This window comes from Triticum aestivum, chromosome 5A, assembly GCF_018294505.1.
Source record: "Triticum aestivum cultivar Chinese Spring chromosome 5A, IWGSC CS RefSeq v2.1, whole genome shotgun sequence".
NCBI classification, from domain to species: domain Eukaryota; kingdom Viridiplantae; phylum Streptophyta; class Magnoliopsida; order Poales; family Poaceae; genus Triticum; species Triticum aestivum.
The window spans coordinates 295,319,002-295,333,015 of record NC_057806.1 but is presented as its reverse complement, the minus strand read 5'-3'; positions in this window follow the sequence as shown (position 1 = coordinate 295,333,015).

Genomic DNA, 14,014 nt, shown 5'->3' with positions numbered 1-14,014 from the left:
ATGAGTTCGTTACAGTACATTGAAGTGGTGTTTTGTTTTCTTTCGCTAACAGAGCTTACGAGTTTTCTGTTAAGTTTTGTGTTGTGAAGTTTTCAAGTTTTGGGTAAAGATCCGATGGACTATGGAATAAGGAGTGGCAATAGCCTAAGCTTGGGGATGCCCAAGGCACCCCAAGGTAATATCCAAGGACAACCAAGAGCCTAAGCTTGGGGATGCCCCGGAAGGCATCCCCTCTTTCGTCTTCGTTCATTGGTAACTTTACTTGGAGCTATATTTTTATTCACCACATGATATGTGTTTTGCTTGGAGCGTCATTTTATTTTATTCAGTTTTGCTTGCTGTTTGAATAAAATACCAAGATCTGAAATTCTTAAATGTTAGAGAGTCTTCATATAGTTGCATAATTATTCGACTACTCATTGATCTTCACTTATATCTTTTGGAGTAATTTGTCATTTGCTCTAGTACTTCACTTATATCGATTTAGAGCACGGTGGTGGTTTTATTTTATAGAAATAGATGAACTATCATGCGTCACTTATATTATTTTGAGAGTCCTAAACAGCATGGTAATTTGCTTTGGTTATGAATTTAGTCCTAATATGATGGGCATCCAAGAGGGATATAATAAAAACTTTCATATAAAGTGCATTGAATACTATGAGAAGTTTGATACTTGATAATTTTTTTGAGATATGGAGATGGTGGTATTAGAGTCATGCTAGTTGAGTAGTTGTGAATTTGAGAAATACTTGTGTTGAAGTTTGTGATTCCCGTAGCATGCACGTATGGTGAACCGTTATGTGACGAAGTCGGAGCATGACTTATTTATTGATTGTCTTCCTTATGAGTGGCGGTCGGGGCCGAGCGATGGTCTTTTACTACCAATCTACCCCCCTAGGAGCATGCGCATAGTACTTTGTTTCGATAACTAATAGATTTTTGCAATAAGTATGTGAGTTTTTATGACTAATGTTGAGTCCATGGATTATACGCACTCTCACCCTTCCACCATTGCTAGCCTCTCTAATACCGCGCACCTTTCGCCGGTATCATAAACCCACCATATACCTTCCTCAAAACAGCCACCATACCTACCTATCATGGCATTTCCATAGCCATTCCTAGATATATTTCCATGCAACTTTCCACCATTCCGTTATTATGGCACGCTTCATCATTGTCATATTGCTATGCATGATCATGTAGTTGACATCGTATTTGTGGCAAAGCCACCGTTCATAATTCTTCCATACATGTCACTCATGAGTCATTGCACATCCCGGTACACTGCCGGAGGCATTCATATAGAGTCATATCTTGTTCTAAGTATCGAGTTGTAATTCTTGAGTTGTAAGTAAATAAAAGTGTGATGATTATCATTATTAGAGCATTGTCCCAGTGAGGAAAGGATGATGGAGACTATGATTCCCCCACAAGTCGGAATGAGACTCCGGACTAAAAAAAGAGGCCATAAAAAGAAAAGAAAAGGCCCAAATAAAAAAATAATAAAAAAGAGGCCATAAAAAGAAGAAGAGAAAAGGCCCAAATAAAAAAAGAAAAAAATGAGAGAAAAAGAGAGAAGGGGCAATGCTACTATCCTTTTACCACACTTGTGCTTCAAAGTAGCACCATGATCTTCATGATAGAGAGTCTCCTATGTTGTCACTTTCATATACTAGTGGGAATTTTACATTATAGAACTTGGCTTGTATATTCCAATGATGGGCTTCCTCAAAATGCCCTAGGTCTTCGTGAGCAAGCAAGTTGGATGCACACCCACTAGTTTCTTTTGTTGAGCTTTCATACATTTATAGCTATAGTGCATCCGTTGCATGGCAACCCCTACTCACTCACATTGATATCTATTGATGGGCATCTCCATAGCCCGTTGACACGCCTAGTTGATGTGAGACTATCTTCTCCTTTTTGTCTTCTCCACAACCACCATTCTATTCCACCTATAGTGCTATGTCCATGGCTCACACTCATGTATTGTGTGAAGATTGAAAACGTTTGAGAACATCAAAAGTATGAAACAATTGCTTGGCTTGTCATCGGGGTTGTGCATGATTTAAAGATGTTGTGTGGTGAAGATGGAGCATAGCCAGACTATATGATTTTGTAGGGATAGCTTTCTTTGGCCATGTTATTTTGAGAAGACATGATTACTTTGTTAGTATGCTTCAAGTATTATTATTTTTATGTCAATATTAAACTTTTGTCTTGAATCTTATGGATCTGACTATTCTTGCCACAATAAAGAGAATTACATGGATAAATATGTTAGGTAGCATACAACATCAAAAATTCTGTTTTTATCATTTACCTACTCGAGGACGAGCAGGAATTAAGCTTGGGGATGCTGATACGTCTCCAACGTATCTAAATTTTTTGATTGTTCCATGCTATTATATTATCAACCTTGGATGTTTTATATGCATTTATATGCTATTTTATATGATTTTTGGGACTAACCTATTAACCTAGAGCCCAGTGCCAGTTTCTGTTTTTTCCTTGTTTTAGAGTATCGCAGAAAAGGAAAATCAAACGGAGTCCAATTAACCTGAAACTTCACGGAACTTATTTTTGGACCAGAAGAAGCCCACAGAATATCGGAGTTGGACCAGGAGAGTCCCGGGCTGCCCACGAGGGTGGGGGGCGCGCCCACCCCCCTGGGCGCACCCCCTGCCTCGTGGACAGCCCGGAGGTCCACCGACGCACTTCTTCCGCCCATATATACCCATATACCATAAAAACTTCGGGGAGCACAATAGATCGGGAGTTCCGCTGCCAGAAGCCTCCGTAGCCACCGCAAACCAATCTAGACCCGTTCCGACACCCTGCCGGAGGGGGAATCCCTCTCCAGTGGCCATCTTCATCATCCCGACGCTCTCCATGACGAGGAGGGAGTAGTCCACCCTCGGGGCTGAGGGTATGTACAAGTAGCTATGTGTTTGATCTCTCTCTCTCTAATGTTCTTGAGGTGGTACGATCTTGATGTATCGCGAGCTTTGCTTTTATAGTTGGATCCTATGATGTTTCTCCCCCTCTACTCTCTTGTAATGGATTGAGTTTTCCCTTTGAAGTTATGTTATCGGATTGAGTCTTTAAGGATTTGAGAACACTTGATGTATGTCTTGCGTGGGATACCTGTCGTGGAAATATCACGGCAGATGTCCTAGTGTGAGGACTTGTTCATGAGGCCAACGCATCTATGTGGTAGCTTGAGAGGGGTTGAACGGAATCGAGAGACGCAACACAAGACAAGGATTTAGACAGCTTCGGGCCCCGGGAAACATCATCCGGTAATAGCCCTACATGCTGTTTGTGGCTAGATCTCATTATGATCATGAGGAAGTCGCCGTAAACCGGCTCTCCCAGTTAACCCTAACCCTTAAGATTGTTTCTTCTTACTTGTCCCTCTTTGGGGAGCCCTGCCCCTCCTTATATAAGTTGAAGGGGTGGGTTACATGTAGAGTCCAACTCAGACATAAGACTTAACTATTATGACTTCTCTTCATGGGCTTCTTAAAATCTTGGGCTTCATAACATCTCGGGGTTCATAACTCCTGGCAACCCAGTTATCAGTGTCTGCCAGGTTATAACTGGTGCCGGTTTAAGATGGTCTGCCAGTTTATGATTGTCCGCTGAGTTATCATCTGACTTAAACTCCTGCCAGGTTATCATCTGGCTTAACTCCTGTCGGGTTATCATCTGACTTAACACCTGCCGGTTTACCACCTGCTGTAACACCTGCCGATTTACCACCCGCCGGTTTACCGTCCGTCTTAGCCATCTGTCTTAACTGTCTGTCTTAACTATCTGTCTTAACTGTCAGCCAGTTTACTAAGTCCCAGCCGGGTTATAACTCTGACTGGATCATACCGCGGGGTATATCCCCAACATTAGCCCCCAGTTTAATTTGGATTTATCCATTTTAAACTGATCCTGATCATCCTTAAGTCCTTGTCACTTCCTTCTTCAATAAAATCCGGGTCAATAGGCCAGCTTCATAATCAATTTGCTGACATTGGTTTGTCACAGAGAAATATTGTGAAGAATAACTCCTTTGACTCAGCTCCCAATGCTTAACAAAAATATTGGTCTTTGAAATACTCATCTGATCTTCAGCCGGATTAAGAATGTAGAACTTGCCGGTTTAAGAATGTAGAAGCTTGCCGGTTTAAGAATGTAGAATCTTGCCGGTTTACAAATATTGATGGTACTGGATCATAACTGTATGTTAACATCCGTTTTTGAAAATATACCTCTTATATGCCTATCACTTGTAGCCCCCAAGTCTTAAGAAGGCAACATAGTAACAACTTAAGATTTGCTTCAATATGAATGTCACGAGCTTTGAAGAAATCTAGGTTGTTCATCTCAATCACCAGTCAGAACTGAGTATTCCACATATGTAGCCCCCAAGTGCCGGGTTGTCATGCTTGCAGCAACTTGGGACTTGAAATTGCCTTATGCTTATAAAAACTTCAACCAGTGTAGCCCCCAAGGGCCGGGTCATTATGCAATAATGAGCAGGGACTTTATAGATATGATCATGTAGACTTGAACAACAACGTGTAGCCCCCAAGGGCCAGCTCAGTAAGATAATATTGAGCTGGGACTTTATGTATATTTCATTGAAAAGAATATCATATGTTGTAATCCTCTCCATGGGGATCGAACCCACGTCCATAAGGTTAAGAGCTTTGTACTCTTCCAACTGAGTAGTGGACCTTTTAATATAATGGATTTAAGACTTGTGTACCTTGAATTGTTGACATGAGCAATTGGTAGCCCCCAAGGGCCGGCTCATTACAATGTGATGAGTCGGGTCACAATAAGGTGAGCAAAAAATGACTTTGCATTAGCCCCCAAGTGTCATGGTGCATGCTTGCAGCAACATGAGACTTGTGTATTTGATGTAATCCTAACTTGAATAATGTAGCCCCCAAGTGCCGGGTCATAAGCCTGCAGCGACTCGGGACTATTCCTTTAATTGTAGAATAATTCATATCCATCGATAAAATAATAGTCATTGCGCTAAAGCGACTTTGAAAACCTCAGTCATCATATTGGTTATTGATAACCATAATAAAAAAAATCCAGCCGTGTTGGCTATTAAAGATTTGAATAAGTATAACCTGGTTTGAAAACTGATTCCTGCCATATAAGCCGGTATATCCATGCACATATGATACATGCTATGATGATGTAATGATGATGTATGATGTAATATATGATGATGTATATGTATGATTAAGAGGGTTTAAGCTATGGTTCGGATACGACCAGAGCCCCCATGTAGTCATAATTATGGCATTGCGCCGATCAAGAGGTGTAGCTATGGTTCGAATATGACCAAGCCCCCAAGTGATTTCCCTAGTGCCCTTATGTCTATCAAGAGGTGTAGCTATGGTTCAAACCCATAGCCCCAAGTGATTTTCCTGGCGGCCTTATGCCTATCAAGAGGTGTAGCTATGGTTCGGATACGACCAAGCCCCCAAGTGATTTCCCTAACGCCCTTATGCCTATCAAGAGGTGTAGCTATGGTTCAGATACGACCATAGCCCCGAAATGATTTTCCTGGTGGACTTAAGCCTATCAAGAGGTGTGACTATGGTTCGAACATAGCCCCCAAGTGATATTGTAAGCTGTTCTCAAGGGACACCCATGTTTGAGCTGTGTTGTGTAACATACTCTCTTTGGCCCCTTATGATAATATTGGCTTTGATAGCCGGATTACCGAAGTAACCAGAGCTGTGCTCTTATGATAATATTGGCTTGATAGCCGGATCAAGAGGGTAGTAACGCTATGTTCTCTTTGGTGAATACACCTATGTTTGAACAGGAAGCCCCCTATTGTGAGTTATGCTCAATGGGCACCTATGTTTGAGCTGTGCTCTTTCAACAGACTCTCTTTGGTCTCTTTAATTTTTCCTGAGAACTCGAACTTGCGAGAGATTACTCTTTTTGAACCGGAAATTGTTAAACCGGATACCGAGAGCTTCATTTTAAGCCGAAAATTTTCTGACGGCCCTTAAATTTGCACCAATATGGCGGTTCAGGGTCCTGCATTAGATAACTTTGCAAGCCGGAGTCATTGCTATTTTTAAAGAAAGAAATATATAATATAAAAATATACTGGATGGATTTCACCTGATATGTTATGCCAGAAAATATCCACTGCAGAGTTGATCATCACCACGGCGAAGCTCAAATCAATCACGGCCGACCAGCCGCAGGAGTGGAAAAATGAGCCGGCCGCGTCATTTTAAGCTATGGGCACGGTAAGCCATGCGAATGGCGAGTCAATCGCGGGCGCGGTCCCGCCGAGTTGATGTAGATTGATCTGCACGGGCGGTGACTTGCGCACACCCGTTCAACAACAAGCGGGCACGGACATCGGTGCATGATGATGCCAACACACACTTCATAGATATAGCATGGCACCACTTTTATAATGAATCCTTGTCCTGCATATAAATATCTTAAGCCAAAGTAATTGTTCTTTTGACAAAACAATATGTGCCAATACAAAAAATAGACATAGATGGATATCACCTGATATTTTTGTCAGACAAAAAGATAGCACATGCTCAGTTGATCTGATGATATGTGTTCCCTTTAGTCCTTTATTAGTCTGGGGATTTGATCCCTTTTGTTTTCTTTCCTCTCGTGAGGAGACAGTACTAGTAGTACTTAAGTCGTTTCATGCATGTTGACTTTCTAAACTGCGCCGGCTTGTCCATACTAGAAAATTTGCATTGATGTTTCTGGTGTGACACTAGCTCCCTTTTTTCTCCCCCCTCTGTTTTCAAGTGCATGTGCTACAGATCAATCAGACCTTGATCTCTGTACAAATACTAGTGGTCCTTGGGGTCTTCAGCCAGTGTTATGGAGTGCTAGAAAACTGCTCCAGATCTGAGCTTCGACTGATCCCCATTTGAGGTAGCAATGGACATTTGACTCGGTGGGCATGCTTTGTACGAAGAAGTAGCGATGCAGCCTGACCGGATCTCGATCTTCATGTTTCAGCCATTATTGATCTGCTTTGGGGTAGCAATTCGATTTGTTTTGCCATGATTCACCTTCTCTGAAAATCTCGAGCACAAGTATTCAAGTGGTGACCTAGATGCATCTGGTGCGTGGCTGGCCAAATTATCTTTGTGTATGAGCTCCTCTTACCGTAGCATAAACAATACACACTGTCAGATTAAATCCTTTGCCATTACCATGGTGCATGGATACAGTTTATTCCGTATGTGCCAACCTCTCTGTATAGTAGTAAAAAGTCTCTCACTTGCATTCCCTCAGTCGTAGTGCTTAAGAGCACTTGCAGCCAACCCGGCTCAGTATCCCTAAAGGATTTTTTCAGGTGGTTGCAGGATCAGTTCAGAGTAGCGGGTCACAACGGCGGCTGAGACAGCTGAACATGGTGCAGCGAGAACTCCGGCGGCGTCGGCGGCTCAAGGGTGAGGAGGCCCAAGACGCGAGGCAGCAAGTTGTGCAGAGGAGGTAACTCGAGGCCCTGGCGGCTCAAAGGAGACTCAGGGGAGAAGCGGATTCAGCAGGAGGCAAGGACCGCGGCGGTTTAGGATGCGGCAGCGTGCGAGACAGCCTGGCACAGCGGATCTAAAGGACGGGCAACACGCAAGGCGGCCCGACGGCTCAGGAAGCCGGGGCACAGCGTGGCGAGGCATGGTGGCCCGGCAGCGGCTCGGGCATAAGGTAAACCGGCGATGGTGATTCATGGAGGGGTACGGCTCGAGCAGAGGTGAACAGACGACAGTGATTTGCTCATGGAAGAAAATGTGCGGCGACGAGAAGCTCAGCGTGGCCCTGATATACAGTCCGGCAGCTCGGCGACTTGGCAAAAACGGCGATTTGATGCGAAAGTGAAGACGGAGGTAAGTCGTTTCAACCAGGCCGGCTCAGTGCGTGGTGGCGTAAAGCAACGGGTCAGTGCTCGACGATTTGACAGAAGCAGGGCGAACAGCGGGTCGACACACAGCGGTTTAGGAACATGGACGGCGGCGAACTAGGTCCAACACGCAGGTGGCACCTTGACGAGGTCAGCTTTGAAGACGCCGGGCAAACCATTGAGGCGGTGCAGTGAGGAGGAGGCAACCCAGCAATGTGATTTGAGGGCTTCGGTGAACCGGAGCAAGGCATAGATGAGATCGGCGATTCAGCGCGGTGTGACGAGGAGGCATCAGCCATAGAGGGGGTGAACCATCGGCGGGGGTAAGTCGGCGCCGGAGCGCAACAGCAAGTGGGCATGGGCGGATCGACGGCAGCAGGTCGCTTGGCGCTGGGCCGACAGAAATAGAAGGTGACCTGGTGGCGGTTCAAAAAATTCAGCAGCGGCGTCAGCAGGGCCCAGACCGGCGAATCGAAAGCCCATGGCTCGGTGGCAACTAAGCCGGCTTAACCCATGGTTTGGTAACAACAGGTCGCCAACGGGTGCATCTTCAAGGAAGTGGCGACTCGGGGATGGCCGGTTCGTCTCGCGTCGTCAACTCCAGCAAAGGTCCGACCCAGGGGCCGTCGAGGTCGAAGCACTCAGAGCGATTCAACATGCAGCAAGTTCGCGGGGTTGGCTTGAAGAAGAATCAAACAGGAGCGACCCATGGCAGAGTGAAAGCAGACTCAATCGGCGAGCCGGGGAGGTAGAGTCACCCAGCGATGGCGACTTGTGGCAAAGCAGCTCGTCGGAAGTCGGAGCGGCCCATAGTAGACCATTGATGCCACGGCCATGACGGTGCAGGGGTTTGGCGGCGCTGATCAGCGACTACACAGCCGGCGGGAGAGAGCCGGCTGTGGTGACTCAATGAAGCAGTAGAAGCGGCTCAGGGTAGGTGGAGGAAGCGCCCAAGCGACGGAACGGGCAGGGGAGCCTATGGCAGAGCGAGGCGGCTCACACCGGGGTGGCTCAGCGCAGAAGGCGGAAAGGGGCCCGTGACGCGACTGCGGTGACTTGGGGATAACAAGGAGCAAGGTGCTGGGCGGTTTGTATCTCGCAACAGACGCCGGGTTGGCCCGGCACAGCAATGGTGCGATTTCCAGGTTGTAGACTTGTACCTGCACCTGTAGCTTATAACAACAACTTGTGGAAAAAAATACTTGGACCATCCATCGTGGCAGCAGTATAGAGTCAACGGTTTGTGCCAGCGCGCCCGACGCTATTTTATTCTCTCTTGATCTTTGCAAAACCTGTGGTCAGCAGATTGGACCTTGTAATATCCCGGGAGTAGTAGTTGTTCCGGTTTATTGAAAATCAGGTGGCTTCCTCTAGACTTGAACCAGCGGTAGGGGAATTTTGGCGAATCCGACGGTGTAGCAGATCAACTCTTTCTCAACCTCGGACTCAACATAGAATCGGTTTCGACGGATAACCTCGTCACGTTTAGAGGTGCAGAGGACGGAACCCTAACCTCTTGATTTCAAAACCCCTCATGCTGTAAACTCCAAAGTTAGTCACGATTTTGACCATCAAACCATCCTTTCCTCATCTGACCAATCACAAGCTTCTCGATCCCTGAAACGTGATCCCTTCGAGAACTCAACACCACTGTGCGACGGCCCCACGGTGGGCGCCAACTGTCGTGGAAATATCACGGCAAATGTCCTAGTGTGAGGACTTAGTCGTGAGGCCAATGCATCTATGTGGTAGCTTGAGAGAGGTTGAACGGAATCGAGAGACGCAACACAAGACAAGGATTTAGACAGCTTCGGGCCCCGGGAAACATCATCCGGTAATAACCCTACATGCTGTTTGTGGCTAGATCTCATTATGATCATGAGGAAGTCGCCGTAAACCGGCTCTCCCAGTTAACCCTAACCCTTAAGATTGTTTCTTCTTACTTGTCCCTCTTTGGGGAGCCCTGCCCCTCCTTATATAAGTTGAAGGGGTGGGTTACATGTAGAGTCCAACTCGGACTTAAGACTTAACTATTATGACTTCTCTTCATGGGCTTCTTAACATCTTGGGCTTTATAACGTCTCGGGCTTCATAACTCCTGGCAACCCAGTTATCACTGTCTGTCGTGTTATAACTAGTGCCGGTTTATGATTGTCTGCTGAGTTCTCATCTGACTTAACTCCTGCCGGGTTATCATCTGACTTAACTCCTGCCGGGTTATCATCTGACTTAACTCCTGCCGGGTTATCATCTGACTTAACACCAACCAGTTTACCACCTGCCTTAACACCTGTCGGTTTACCACCTGCCGTAATGCCTGCTGGTTTACCACCCGCCGGTTTACCGTCCGTCTTAGCCATCTGTCTTAACTGTCTGTCTTAACTATCCATCTTAACTATCTGTGTTAACCGTCAGCCGGTTTACTAAGTCCCAGCCGGGTTATAACTCCGGCCGGATCATACCGCGGGGTATATCCCCGACAATACCCGTGGTGACAATGGGGTATTCTATTCATCCACTTGATGTATGTTCTGGTGATCAACTTGCGGGTTCCGCCCATGAACCTATGCATAGGGGTTGGCACACGTTTTCATCTTGACTCTCCGGTAGAAACTTTGGGGCACTCTTTGAGGTTCTTTGTGTTGGTTGAGTAGATGAATCTGAGATTGTGTGATGCATATCGTATAATCATACCCACGGATACTTGAGGTGACATTGGAGTATCTAGGTGACATTAGGGTTTTGGTTGATTTGTGTCTTAAGGTGTTATTCTAGTACGAACTCTAGGGATGTTTGTGACACTTATAGGAATAGCCCAACGGATTGATTGGAAAGAATAACTTTGAGGTGGTTTCGTACCCTACCATAATCTCTTCGTTTGTTTTCCGCTATTAGTGACTTTGGAGTGACTCTTTGTTGCATGTTGAGGGATAGTTATGTGATCCAATTATGTTATTATTGTTGAGAGAACTTACACTAGTGAAAGTATGAACCCTAGGCCTTGTTTCAACGCATTGCAATACCGTTTACGCTCACTTTTATCATTAGTTACCTTGCTGTTTTTATATTTCCAGATTACAAAAACCTTTACCTACCATCCATATACCACTTGTATCACCATCTCTTCGCCGAACTAGTGCACCTATACAATTTACCATTTTATTGGGTGTGTTGGGGACACAAGAGACTCTTTGTTATTTGGTTGCAGGGTTGCTTGAGAGAGACCATCTTCATCCTACGCCTCCTACGAATTGATAAACCTTAGGTCATCCACTTGAGGGAAATTTGCTACTGTCCTACAAACCTCTGCACTTGAAGGCCCAACAACGTCTACAAGAAGAAGGTTGTGTAGTAGACATCAAGCGCTTCTGGCCTTCGCGTGCTGGCCGGTGTGAGGGTCCACCTCACAGCTACGTTCACATGCCGTTCGGCCTGCCGAGCGTGGCAGCCACCTTCCAGCGCAATCTGCGGAGCATCCTGGAAGGTCAGGAGGCCAGGCATCATGCAGTCCTGGCGGAGATGGAGACGATCCTCAGGAGGCCACCTGAGCCTCCAGAGCCTCCCGAGGCTCTCGGCCTCGACGGCTCGTGAGGAGCGACTTCTTCAGCATACGCCTTCAGCTACCCCAACACTCCTTCGACAACTAAACTAGGTGACATTTCCCAAGTTTATTTAGCTAGGAGCGCCCCCTGGGCTGCATTATTCCCATGCCGTGTGGGTCTGTCCTTGCGGCATGTATCCACTAGCATCTTTAGTTCACCCTGCTGGGGGCGCCCCTCGGGCAGCATCATCCCTAAGCCGCCCAGGACCAACCCAGTGGCGTGTATCGTTCTTGCACTTACCTAAGCTAGTTTGCTTTCCATGCATAAGCTACCTATCATCACTGCCTGCTTGATTATCGCCCGCCACGGTAAACTCTCATGCCAGCACGATGGTTGTGCTCGGGTTCGTCCCTGCAACACTGACAATCTGAGTGGTCGAGCTCTGGCTCGCGGCACACCCGTGCACGTCACCTCACCAGACTCTCAGTGCCTTCACCTCCTTGTGAAGCAACCAGTGGCGGACCGGCAATCACCATGGCAATTTGTGCCTTTCCTGGCGCTAACTTGCAGGAACCTCTCGAGGACTACAGCGGGCGGTACCGCGGGCTCCCTCTTCTCCCACGCAATTCGCTTGCACGTTAAAAGGGGGGCTCCTGAGCATCACGACTCAGGAGCTCTTACTGGCTCTCCAGCCCTCACCCCCTGGCCTTGATCACGACATCGCGACCTGGCATACCAGCAACAGCTGAGCTCGCTTGAGGGCCAAGACCTGAGGACGCAAAGCACACAGAAGAGCATGGAGAAAAGGGGAGGCTCGCATGGGCCTAACCTAGCTACCCAACAGTGGTCGACGCCCAAGTCTGGCGCCACACAAGGAACCAGCTCCGGAATGCCAAGATAAGTCTCGCACCTGGATCGACCCAGCGCTATGACATAAGATCCTCGCCTTTCGTTGCCCTGATGTGGCAATGTCGCTCCCTTCCCCATCCTCAGGTAGCTACTTGCGCGCTAAAGGGGACCTCTTGAGCATCGCGCCTCAGGAGCTCTTACTGGGCCTCGGGCCGCTCACCTCCTGGCCTTGACCACGGCATCGCGACCTGACATACTAGCGACGGCTACAGCCTGCCTAGGGACCGGGACCTATCGGCTTAGAGCACAAAGCTGTCGCGGGGTTGGAAAGGGGAGACCGAGCCTTAGCAGGACATGCGTTTGCAAATTTTCATAATAAGGATAATATCAACAAAAGACATTACAAACCCTTTACACGCCCCACGGGTCTGTCTTGATTCCTCGCAGGGAACAAGCGAAGGAACTTTCTAGAGGCCCTATCTACACGCGCCGAACGTCGCCGACGCCATCATCAACAGTGGGCCTCCGAAGGCCGGCGCCAACCCCATCCAGATCAGCGACGGCGGCGGCCGGACGCTGCGGCCTTGCTCCGGGCCCAGCAAGAGCTCGGAAGCACGTAGCTGTCGTCGATTGTCTCCGGAGTCTCGAAGAGCTTGGGAGAGTCCTTGGACCACCAGGAGTCACCACCGTCGCTGGAGGAGCTGCTGGCGAGCCCAGCGGCAGGCTCGGTGTTGGCCGCTGCCCCGTCCTGATGACCCTCTCCAGGGCAGCACTCCAAGCGGCGGCCTTCCTCGTCGAAGACCTTGAAGAACATCATGGAGACACCGTCGTACTTGAAGTGGATGGCGAGGGAGCCTTCCGCAAGGCAGACTCGGGCGACCTCGCCCCAGCCACGAGTCATGAAGATCCTCTCGAAGGAGAAGGCTTCAACCTCCGCCCCAGTCGCCGGTTCATCGCAGTTGGTGTGCTGCAGCCAAAGCTCGAGGAGACCCCTCGGCGGCATCTCGGCGACCAAGAACTGCGGGAAGCGAATCCAAGTGCGCGGGGGCATCGCCACCCATAGCACGAATTCGCGTGAGGAGTCCGCGTCATGGACCCCTGGGGCGACGGTGTGCGTCACTGCGGCGTGGTGACCATGGCCCTGGCGTAGGCGGCAGCGCTCGTCGCCCCTCCTTCCGGAGCCTTCAGCTTGGGCATACAAAGGCAGCGGGTACCCGGGAGGTGGCCGCTCATACCATGGCCGCGACACTTCCGGCCTCACGACTATATCGCGATGATGAGACAGCCTCTTCTTTGGCGGAAGTGGCTCGGGCTCGTCAAGGAGAGTCGTTCCCTTCTCCGCGGCCGAGAACCTCCATATCGGCTCCATGGTCGATGCAGCGAGCAGTGAAGAAAGGAAGAAGAAGGAGTGGGAGAAGCAAAGGAAGAGATGGGTGACAGGGGCTCCGCCCCCTCTTCCCATTTATAGCCAAGGGGAGGACAATCGCCGGCCTCCATGATCTAAGGTAATAATGAACTTTTTCTGCATGCAGCAAGGACTCGTCAAGTTGGCCAGTTGTCGAGGCAGCGTGAGGAAGCGGAGACGCCCACGTCCAATCAGTGGCCACGCGCCAACCAAGGCCACAGGCTGTTGGGGCCCGCGGCGCTCCACACTTGCCCTTTGGCTTCGCCTTGAAGCCAAGTCCGAGCGCGCCTT